The sequence below is a fragment of the Anolis sagrei genome, chromosome 5 (assembly GCF_037176765.1).
Source record: "Anolis sagrei isolate rAnoSag1 chromosome 5, rAnoSag1.mat, whole genome shotgun sequence".
Lineage (NCBI taxonomy): Eukaryota > Metazoa > Chordata > Lepidosauria > Squamata > Dactyloidae > Anolis > Anolis sagrei.
In genome coordinates, this window is record NC_090025.1 from 84755722 (window position 1) to 84767753 (window position 12032).

The 12032-nt window shown below is 38.7% G+C and overlaps 1 protein-coding gene across 7 annotated transcripts in view; it reads left to right on the forward strand.

Annotated features, from left to right (window-relative positions):
• ORC5 (origin recognition complex subunit 5) overlaps positions 1–12032 on the forward strand; it is a 101508-nt gene that overhangs the window by 65133 nt on the left and 24343 nt on the right. The window lies entirely within an intron of this gene.

Sequence of the window (12032 nt, forward strand, 5' to 3'; positions counted from 1 at the left end):
GAGTGGTCCAGCATTTCTGTGTTCTCAAATAATATGCTGTGTCCAGGTTGGTTCATCAAGTGCTCTGCCATGGCTGACTTCTCTGGTTGAAGTAGTCTGCAGTGCCTTTCATGTTCCTTGATTCGTGTTTGGGCAATGCCGCGTTTGGTGGTCCTTATGTAGACTTGTCCACAGCTGCATGGTGTACGGTAGACTCCTGCAGAAGTGAGAGGATCCCTCTTGTCCTTTGCTGGACGTAGCATTTGTTGGATTTTCTTGGTGGGTCTGTAGATAGTTTGTATGTTGTGTTTCCTCATCAGCTTCCCTATGCGGTCAGTGGTTCCCTTGATGTATGGCAGGAACACTTTTCCTCTGGGTGGATCTTTGTCTTTACTCTTGTGGCTTGTTCTCGGTCTTGCAGCTCTTCTGATGTCTGAGGTGGGGTATCCATTGGCCTGTAGAGCCCAGTTGAGGTGGTTCAGTTCATCTTGGAGGAGGTGGGGTTCGCAGATTATTTTTGCATGGTCTGCCAAGGCCTTAATGGTGCTTCTTTTTTTACTTGGGTGGTGGTTGGAGTTTTTATGTAGATATCTATCTGTGTGTGGGGGTTTTCTGTAAACGGTGTGACCCAATCAGGCCCGTAGCCAGGATTTCGTAGCCACCAGTAAGGCCTTTTCGTGAACCACCATGAGAATTTCGGGGAGGGGGGGCTGAAGCCCCTCAAGCCCCCCCCTCCCCCCGGCTACATGCCTGGACCCAATTGTTGATCTGGTTTAGGGATGACTAGGAGATCTAGAAAAGGCAGTCTTCCTTCATTTTCTTTTTCCATGGTGAATTGGGTGTTTGGGTGGATGCTGTTGAGATGGTCCAGGAACCTGTTTAGTTCCTCTTCTCCATTTTGTTGCTGTTTCCAGGGCTTGTTTCCAAGCCTTTGACAATACATCATCATCATCATCATCATCATCATCATCGTTATTAACAGAGGATAAATGATTTTAATTTTTATGTATGTGAATAGTTATGTCTTGGCATTGAATGTTAGCTCTTTATATGTTGTGCTCCGCCCTGATTCCCCTTAGTGAGAAGGGTGGAATAGAAATGCTTTAAATAAATAAATCTATATAAATAAAAATGTAATGTTAGTTTGTGGTATTAACATAACTCAAAAAGCACTAGACAAATTGACACCAAATTTGGACACAATACACCTATCAGGCCAACAAGTGACCATCACTCATAAAAACACTGAAAAACACAGTCAAAAAAGCTTTAACAGCAAAAAGATGCTACAGTAAATGCACAAAAATTACTCCCCGGGCAACCCCCCCCCCCCACACACACACAATAGCATATCCACACTCTCTTCTGGACTACAGCTCCCAGCATCCCCTAGACCAGGCCATTAAGGAGAGGAGGATGATCCAAATGCACTGTTTCCAAGATCCAAGCTTTCTTATCCTTGGATTTCTTTGAGAGCATCCCAATCCCTGCATATGTCTTATTCCTGGACTGCAACTCCAAGGAATCCTCCAGATAGATAGATTAGATAGAGATAGGTGTTTAGGTAGATAGATCGATCAGGAGGACTGCTGGGAGTTGCAGTCCAAGAATAGGTAGAGAAGGAAGAACGGGGAGATAGATGAAGGGAAAGAAAGGGGGAGGAAGGGAAGAGAAGGAAGGAAGGAGAGAGGGAAATAAAAAAGGGAAGGAAGTAGAGAAAGAAAGGAAAGAAAGAGGGAGGCAAGGTTGGCCACAGCAACGCATGGCGGGTACAGCTAGTAATAAATAATATAATGCATATTAAAATATAATACAAAACAAAAGTTAGACATAGAGTGGAAGTTTAAAATTCATTATTAAAACTTTCTGGTAGGTCTGCTGGAAAGTATAGGTCTTCATTTGTATCTTAAATTCCAACAGCTGATTTAGCTGTCAGAGCTCTACTGGCAGGTCATTCCAGAGTTGTGGGGCAGCCAATGACATGTACTCCGGCTGTGGACATGGAAGTCCATAACCAATTGTAAATATGAATTGTATTTTCTCCTATCTAGGGATAGATTTTGGATCTGGTAATTTGATCTCAAGATGAAACTGTTGACTCTTGTAGATGGAAAGCACTAGTTTCAAATTGGCCGTGACTTGCAAAGGTGGATTTTGGATGCCACTGTTACCATTTGTGCCTGAAAATGGTTCAGGTTCTCGTCTCAGCCCATGAAGCTTTTTGGTCAGATTTCAGGTTTCTATTATGAACATTTGCTGCATCATACGGAAATTAATGTGTTTTGTTTTGCTCCAATGCATTAACATTTTGCTGTTTATTGTAACAGCCATGTTTGGTATTTACAACCATCAAAGTTCATATACAATTTATGATGTATTCAACATTTAGCCATATATTCTAGTCTAGGAGAGTGGGTGTGTAGGACTATGAGAAGCCATAAAACGGAAGGACTCTAGGGTTTGTACATTCATTCATTGTAAAGGGGAGGAAATGTGTCCAGTAGCATCTTCAGGGTACATGACACTTTCACAGATCGTAACACAAGAAAAACAGATGGGACTCCACTTATAATCAAATTTTAGTGGAGGAAAAGGTTAAGTCAAAACAAAGAGGAGCTGCGCAAGTGATGAGGATATTGTTGAGAGGATGATATCTATCAAATATTTTCGTTTAGATCTCTCTTGTCTTTGACGCACAAGTGTCCTGATGGAAAATATCCACATTGGCTTCCAGAGAAGCCTCTTTTTTTGGGGGGGGGGGGTGTCTCTTTTTGATAGCTTGTATTATGCAGCTTGCTTCTTTCTGCCACCTGCCAGCTTAGCACCTGCTCCGTTCTGATGTAATGTATCTGAACAATGTGTCCTTCCCAGCTGAGTGTTGATTATTATGGCCTCGGTGCTTATGCTGTTAGCTCTGTTGCGCTACATTGTGGGTTTGTATTCCCACCTATTACAAAATAAATAAGGCAGGTGTCTCTAATGAAAACCCTTCCGTTGTCCGATGTATCTTGGAATGTTGATGATTTTCGGTAATAGACAGAGTACCCATTTTTTAAAAAAAACAAAACCCCGGTTGAAATGACCCTTTTGCCTGCTTAGCACTTACTTGTGGAAGGCTGCTGTAGTAAATATTGTGAGGGCATAAATCCAGAAACAGAGCAAAAACTTTAAAAGCCCACATTTGGAACAGGTACATTATTCAGTTAATAGGAAGAAGTGGTTTTGAGTACTATGAATGTGTCTGGAAAGAGTACAGAGAAGATGTCATAAATTTTCTAACTCCTGTTTCTCATATAGGATAAAATGGCAAAATAAGCTTTTCAGTTCAGTAATGGGTACTAATTTATGTAAATTCTCTTCAGAATAAGCATTATCACCTAACCTTATTTCCCCTGCTCTGCATTAAGTTCTTGCCTTTGATACAATTATTATTATTATTATTTAATAAATTTTATATGGAGCCCCCGGTGGTGCAGTGGATTAAACCCCTGTGCCGGCAGGACTGAAGACCGACAGGTCGCAGGTTCGAATCCGGGGAGAGGCGGATGAGCTCCCTCTATCAGCTCCAGCTCCTCATGCGGGGACATGAGAGAAGCCTCCCACAAGGATGATAAAACATCAAATCATCCGGGCGTCCCCTGGGCAACGTCCTTGCAGACGGCCAATTCTCTCACACCAGAAGCTACTTGTAGTTTCTCAAGTTGCTCCTGAAACGACAAATAAATAAATAAATAAATAAATAAATAGATTTTATTGTATTTTCCACAATACAACGAAAGAGTGAGAACAATAAAAGTGAAAGAAAAGGGAAGGAAAAAAGAGAAAGTAAAGACATAAAAAAGAGTGTCGAAAAAGTAAAAAAAATAACAATAATACAAAGATTAAGAAGAAAAAAAAACAGCTCCAAAAAATAAAAATAGCACACCAAAAATATATATGAATGACTTCCATTCCATCTTCTTGGAAATTATAAATGTACTTATGCAACAGACTTAATGGAAAACTGGATAAAAATGTTCCACAGATGGTATACTACACCAAAACAATTAGCTAAAATGTATAAAACAGTTTCAGATAAGTGCTGGAAATGTAAGGACCAACTCGGATCCTTTTACCACATGTGGTGGACATGTAAGGTGGCAGTTTATTTTTGGGCAAAGATACATGAAGAAATACAAAAGATTTAAAAAAGAAGCTTTATGAAAAAACCAGAATATTATCTATTAGGATTTACGGACTTGGATTTTCAATTAAATGAACAAGAAGATAAACTTTTTACATATTTTACGATAGCTGCCAGGATTGTTTTTGCAAGAGAATGGAAACAAGAATCAATTCCACCCATAGAAGAGTGGATAGGGAAAATCAGAGAAATAAAAAATATGGATGAATTGACTTTCTTGTTGAAGAAAAATACAGGTAATATTTTAAAGAGGACAAATTGGGACCCTATCGATAACTATCTGGAAAATTTCCAAAAACTAAACTAAACATGAGAGACAATTTTTCTTTTTGTGAAGTTTAATTTTTTTTCATGAGATACAATAATAATAATTAAAACAGAATATTTCATGATTAATCACTCTCTGCCTCACTCCCAAACTGACAATTGCTTTCATTAGTCTTCCCACTTCATTGAGTTGCTTCTTGTTGGTATCCAGCCACTGTAGTGCTTGGTGATCTGACACTATTAAGAGTGATGAAGTCGTTGGGATATATATGACTTAAAAATATGTTCATTTTGCAAAAAGAATTTATCATGCTTTTAAGCAGTTTTCTAAAAAAATGTACGAATCAGTGTAAGAAAAATAATAGAAACAGCAGCGTAGCAAAGAAATAATACAACAAAGAAGTAGTTACAAAAATGCCGTAAGACAAATATATTATATAGTACCAGTACAAAGCATATAATCACGCTTTGCCTTTAAAAATATACAGGCAGTTCCCAAGTTATGAACAAGATACGTTCTGTAGATTTGTTCTTAAGCTGAATTTGTATGTAAGTTGGATCAGGTATATTTTTAAGTGTAACTCCAGTCAAATACACACACACACACACACATAATCAACTTCCAGTACCGTTGTTGTTGTTCATTTGTTCAGTTGTTTCCGACTCTTCGTGACTTCATGGACCAGGCCATGCCAGAGATCCTTGTTGGTCGTTGTAAAGATCCCTTACCTTTCCAGCCTGGATGGCAGGGCCTAGAGGAGGCAGGCTAGTTAGTTGCAGCTCTGGTAGGCCTGGCAGAGGGCAGCAGTAGCCATTTTAGTTCAGGGAAAAACACCATTTTAGAGAGGGGGAGTGTCCTAGGCCTGAGTTAGCATTAGAACAGCCAGGATTGGTTTAAAAAAGGGGGCGGAGTTTAGAAAGGTTTGGAGGGAAAGAAGAGGGCTTTTTCAGTGAGTCTGTTGTTGTTAGAGTTTAGAGTAGGAAGGTAGTTTTAGGAGTTCGTGTTTGAGATTAGTTAAGAGTAGGCAGTTTGCCTTAGGTTTGCCAGCGAAGTAAGCTGTAGCAAACTGGAAACAGCTATTAGGGGGAAAATAGCTGGATTTGTAGTTAGCTAGGCCATAGTTTCAGGGTAGCTAAGCTACAGGTGTATCTTGACAGAGATTCAGTTCCTGTCAAGTGTACTTGGTTTTAAAGAGAAGAAAATCTCTGTGTTGTAACAAAGAAAGAACCATTTACATGTAACCATTACGCTTTAAAGACAAGCCAGAATTTCTCTGTAACAGCCAAGCTTTTAAACAGCATTTACTTTCTTCTGTATTTTTATCAATAAACTTTCCTTGATTATTTTTAAAACTTAAAAAGCCTGAGTCAAGTGTGCCTTTGTGGCTATAGTTCTTTTCAAACAACCTCACCTGTTTCCCTTTAAAGAAGCAAATAAGAAGACACAGTGCTTGGTGATCTTTCTTAAAAAGCATTTTTAATATTTTAAACAGCTAGGGTGTTCCTGTACATTTGTTTATGGTGGCAGCGGAAATTAATTAGAGAAATTTTCCCTCATAACATTTATATTGGTGCCATATACTTATTCTTTATATTTAGATGGCAGTGTGGTGTTATTGATTGATATTGGCCATCTATACGAGCCTTTATAATTGGTGTCTGCTGGTGGGATTTGTTTTTTCCCCTGTCCAGCTATTGTTTGCCATCAACTATATTCTTTATAGTCGTCACCACCCCCAGCTCCTTCAAGGTCAATCCAGTCACTTCAAGGATACCATCCATCCATCTTGCCCTTGGTCGGCCCCTCTTCCTTTTTCCTTCCATTTCCCCCAGCATAATTGTCTTCTCTAAGCTTTCCTTTCTTCTCATGATATGGCCAAAGTACTTCATCTTGGCCTCTACTATTCTTCCCTCCAATGAGCAGTCAGGCTTTATTTCTTGAAGTATGGACTGGTTGGATCTTCTCGCTGTCCAAGGCACTCTTAGCTCTTTCCTCCAACACAGCGTAAATACGCCTGAATATATATTAGCTTTATATATATTAGCTTTAGTTAGCATAGGGAAGGTGAACACTTCCGTGGTGATTATTTTACTGTATGAGCTCCTGTTCAGAAGATTTCACCTCCCTTTCTATGCCTATGATAATTGGATTTTGAAAAGTCTGGCTTGTGGAAAGTCTGTGGAAACAAGGATTGGTGACAAAGCTTCCATGGAGACACTTTTGTCTCATAATAACTCAGAAGTGAGTTTCCCTTCCAAGGGGTAGGTTTTTCACACTTTCTGTTGTCTCAGTTCCGTTTATGAGTTGTTTGTAAATCGGCAAAAAATTCTTAGTGTCCTGGGTTTTAGGCCTATTCCTGGGATTATTTGGGGCGCTGATTCAGAAAATTGCATTGGATAAACTGCATTAGCTCTAGTTTCTTAGATGCGGTTATCATGATTTTATTTGGACAAACAGATTCTGTATCTCAAAACAAGAGCTGATAGGGGTAAACAGATGTCATTTATGGAATCAGCAGGTCAAATAGACCCAGAAACAAGTCTGACATTTGAGGTATTATAGTTCATTTTGTGGCCAAACCTGGAAAAAATTGGATTAATCCAAAATCACAGCTAGTGAAAAGAGATACACTTCATAAATTGTAGCTTGAATTTGGTTTGCAATACACTTAGGACTTAACCACATCTTATTCTGGTTTGAATAATATGGTAAACTATTTAATCTTAAAAGGAGAGTTTTCAAACTTTCCTTTGTGGCCACAGCTGGGATGGGACATCAGTGCTCACCTAGCCTCATTGTCGTAGTGTTAAATTATTGACTAATATTACATACTTCTTGGGAGGAGAGCAATGTCCAATCTTGATAAAATAGTGAAGAGTAGAGACATCATACTGGCAACGAAGATAGTTAAAAGCAATGGTATTCCCCATAGTCACCTATGGATGTGAGAGCTGGACTATAGGGAAGGCTGAGCAAAGGAAGATAGATGCTTTTGAACTGTGGTGCTGGAGGAAAGTTCTGAGAGTGTCAGAATATCCAACCAGTCTATACTTCAGGAAATAAAGCCCGACTGGTCATTGGAGGGAAGGATATTAGAGAGAAAGTTGAAGTACTTTGGCCACATCGTGAGAAGAAAGGGAAGCTTAGAGAAGACAATGATGCTGGGAAAAATGGAAGGAAAAAGGAAGAGGGGCCAACCAAGGGCAAGATGGATGGATGGCATCCTTGAAGTGACTGGCTTGACTCTGAACGAGCTGGGGGAGGTGACGGCCGACAGGGATCTCTGGCGTGGGCTTGTCCATGAGGTGACGAAGAGTTGGAAACGACTGAACGAATGAACAACAACAAATATTACATCTGAACCAGGCCATTATCTCAGCTTAAACTAAGTATTGGTAGCTTTGCTGAGTTATAGTGAAGATGAACGTAGCATAAATCAGTGTTTTCTGCTCTCAGTTAATTGGACAAAGGGTATCAGGCAATTTTAAACAATCTGAAATATGTGTTTTCTCAACATTTGACAGTTCTGGTAACTGTGTTTCTCAACAATATTGATAAATATTGCTAATATCTGCAAGGAACTTCCCTATAAATAAAATCATAGCTTTTCTAGTGGCTGTATTACTGGTGTCATATAATGAAGTTACTGGTAAAGAGCAGGTTCAAGCAACACAGTTTGGTTGTGTCTCTTTAAAACACAAGTACAGTACTCCACTTAAGCATAAATTTATTTTTATGCACATCTTGTACACAAACAAAGCATTTACAGGTGTCTAAAGAATCACTGCCAGGGAATGCATCACATACAGCATTCAGGATTTAAATGTGAATTGTTTGCTGATCTGCAACACAGTCCTTTCAGATGTACCCACATGTTGACTGTTTTATAGTCAGCAAGTATATAAGAATATATAAGCACAGCTGGATTCCAGGCCTATAATAAACTGCTAGACTGACTTGCCAGTGAATATTCATATGTATTTCTACTTTATTGTTCTATGTTTTATATTCTTTGCATGAATTCTCATCTACTTACATGGGGGAAAATAACCCATGTAAGTACATTTGGAAATGCTTAATTGAAGTCCCATCAAACAACTTTGTGTTTAAGCCAGTGGAAATTATTTGTACTTAAGAATTTCAAAACTATGCTCCTTTTAAGCAAATACCACTTTTTTTAACCAGTGTGGGTTTAGCTGTGGAATAGACAATTAGGCAGGATGCAAATGACAAGAGTGATCTTTAAGGCATTTTCAAGATGGAGAAACTCAAAGTTTTAACAATATAGATGAAATGAATGGGAGAGTGTGTGAGATAAATGTGACAGTATGGGTGATTTGATAAGGCACGAAGTACTATCCCTGATTAAAGAAAGACTATCATAAAGACAGCTGATCCCATCATCCAAGATGGCACTGAAACAGAAATGATAGCAGTCTTTTACTGCCTCAGAATACATCATCAGTGTCAAAGAGTGTCACCTCTCTCTCAGGAAGAACTCAGGTCAATAGACAATAATACCAAAGTGACTAATTTGAAACAATTATTTAGAAAGCAAAATTTGTTTGAAGCAATTTCGATTTTAACAAGTTAAAAAGATACATTAAAACTAGAAGCCCCCGGTGGTGCAGTGGGTTAAACCACTGAGCTGCTGGACATGCTGACCGAAAGGTCGCCGGTTCGAATCCTGGAACCAGGGTGAGCTCTCACTGTTAGCCCCAGCCTCTAGCAGTTCAAAAACATGCAAATGCAAGTAGATCAATAGGTACCGCTCCAATGAAAAGGTAATAGTGCTACAAGTAGTCATGACCTTGGAGGTGTCTATGGACAATGCCAGCTCTCCAGCTCATCCCCTGTTTGGTTATCAGCCAGCACGTCTTAAATCAAGAAATAGTTTTCTAAGATCTACAGAGACACTCGCTGGAACACATTGTACAGGCTTAAATAGGGAAAGTTGGGAAGGTCTCGTTTCCAGAATTTTTGTGCCCTTTTAAAAAGTTGTGGCAAGCTCTAAGCCTAGATGAGATAATCAAACCAACCCCCATTTCCAGTTCTCTGTATTAAAATACCAAGTAGAAAAAAAATCAAAAATATGTGATTCTTGCATATCATTTTTTACATTATAACCACAGACCAAAAAGGTGGTGTACAGACGAGAACACAATACCAAGTTTTCCACGTGATACTAAAATTACACAGAGTATATTGGTCTCTTGGCCTAACAATCATTGTAGGCAACTCCTTCTAACCCATGCCTTGCCCTTTGCTTTCAGTTCTTGTTTTGACCTCAAGTCTATACGAAGCCATATACATTCACTGGGGGCTGGAGCACCTCTGTGAAATATTAGTGTCAAGTGGAAAACTTGATATTGTGTCCTCTTCTGTATACTATCTTTTTGGTCTGTGGTTATTGATTTACATAAGTAACCCTTGAAGAGTAGCATGTCTTGAAATGAAGTACCATTTTCAATCCTCTTTAGATGATGATAATGGTTTGCTTTCATCAGAGGGAAAATGGGAATGCTGGACAACTGATAGCTTTTCAGCAGGCTTTCAATGGAGATGCTGTTCACAAAAGTCTTCCAATTACATGCTGCATGTGTATTTAAAGGGATAAAGAGGTTAAACTGCTATTAATATTTCATGGCTAATTAGTACAAGCAGGACCAAGGCTTTACCTCACAGAAAGTGATTATTACTTTAGAAGCATCTGTTATTAATGTGACCCCCTCTGGAGCAGACATTTGTACCTTAAGAAAGGCTTGAATTCGGTACTCTTGTTCATGCTGATCCTAACAGGATTGGCTTAAATAAGGCATTCCCTTCTCCCAACCCATAGGCAAACACAACCATAGACAAACACAACCCATAGACAATCACAACCCATAGACAATCACAACCCATAGACCTCACAACCTCTGAGGATGCTTGCCATAGATGTAGGCAAAACGTCAGGAGAGAATGCCTCTAGAACATGGCCATATACCCTGAAAAAACCTACAACAACCCTTAGGCAAACTGTTAAAGTGCACAAGGCCTAAAGCTTGTACATAGTTAGAGTGGACTAAAACTTCCACAGCTTTTTGTTCAACCCCTCCTTTTCCATTTTCTAAAATTCTTCTTCTTCCAAATAACTTGTATCTACAAATTCTATTTTATAATCATAACTCAAGGTCCCTTCAAGACCTGGTAGGGTGAGCCAAGACGTTGTACCCTTTTCCGATCTTACCCCAGAGCTGTATCTTTATTCCAGATGTATGTAGTCTATGAGAGAGCATGCCACGGCATACTGCTATTAAGAGCTTTTAGAGCTTTTGTTATTTGGCCTGTAACATGCTAATGAATATTTGCAATTCAGCCCCATCATGTATGTGTTGCGCATCATAGAAAATAGAATCACATAAATGTTGCAGGTCATGCAGTTCTAGTTTTATACAAAAGCCGTCCCCTGCCACGCATTGCTGTGGCCCAGTCTGTGTATATGTCTTTGGTATGTTTACATTATGTGTATATGTGTGTGTTATGTGTATATTTGTGTGTGTATATGTGTATATGTGTGTGTTTGCGTATATATGTGGTTTTTTGCATGTGTTGTAATGTATTTTTAGGGGTTTTTTTTGGCTTTTTAAGTCCCTTCTGCTGTGTTTTTCAGTGTTTTTATGAGTGATGGTCACTTGTTGGCCCGATAGGTGTCTTGTGTCCAAATTTGGTGTCCATTCATGCAGGAGGGGGCGGGGTCAGAGGAGTTGTTTCCACGAATGCACTGTATCATCATTTAGGTTTTTGGGGTTTTAAAGTCCCTTCCGCTGTGTTTTTCGGTGTTTTTATGAGTGAATGTCACTCGTTGGTCCGTAAGGTATCCTCTGGCCAAATTTTGTGTCATTTCGTCCTGTGATTTTTGAGTTACGTTAATCCCACAAACGAACATTACATTTTTATTTATATAGATGGTTTCATTGGGTTTTTTTTTTAATTTGTGGTTTCTGGGAGTCAGGGATCATTAGTGAACGTTGTAACTAGGAATACTATGGTGGACATCTCATTTACAAACAAAATAAAAATCAAGTTTTTTCTGAAAAGTATTGTGTCTTCTTTACCTCTTGCATGTTGTAGGGAAACAAACATTTTAAAAACCCATTAAGTTTTTTTTCTTTGATACTTTTAGCTGATATAGGTTGAGTGAGTATCCCTTAAATAGAATTCAAAAATCCGAAATACTCCAAAAACCACAATGGTTGGTTGAACCTTTGTGTTCTGATAGTTCAATGTATACAAATTTGGCTTCATGCACAAAATTATTAAAATGATTATCTATAAAATTACATTCAAGCTATATGTATAACGTATATATGAAATATAAATGAATTTTGTGTTTAGAGTTAGAGCTTATTTCTAAGAAATCTCAAAATGTATATGTATGCAAACTGAAGTATTTAAAAAATCTGAAATTCAAAATTCTTCTTGTCCCAAGCTTTTTGGATAAGGGATACTCAACCTGTATCATGTTAGAGCTTGACTTGGGGTTGATTAACTGTGTGAACATTTGGCTGAGCTACAAATTAGCCACGAATCTAAACTTCAAAATAAACTTACCTTTCTATA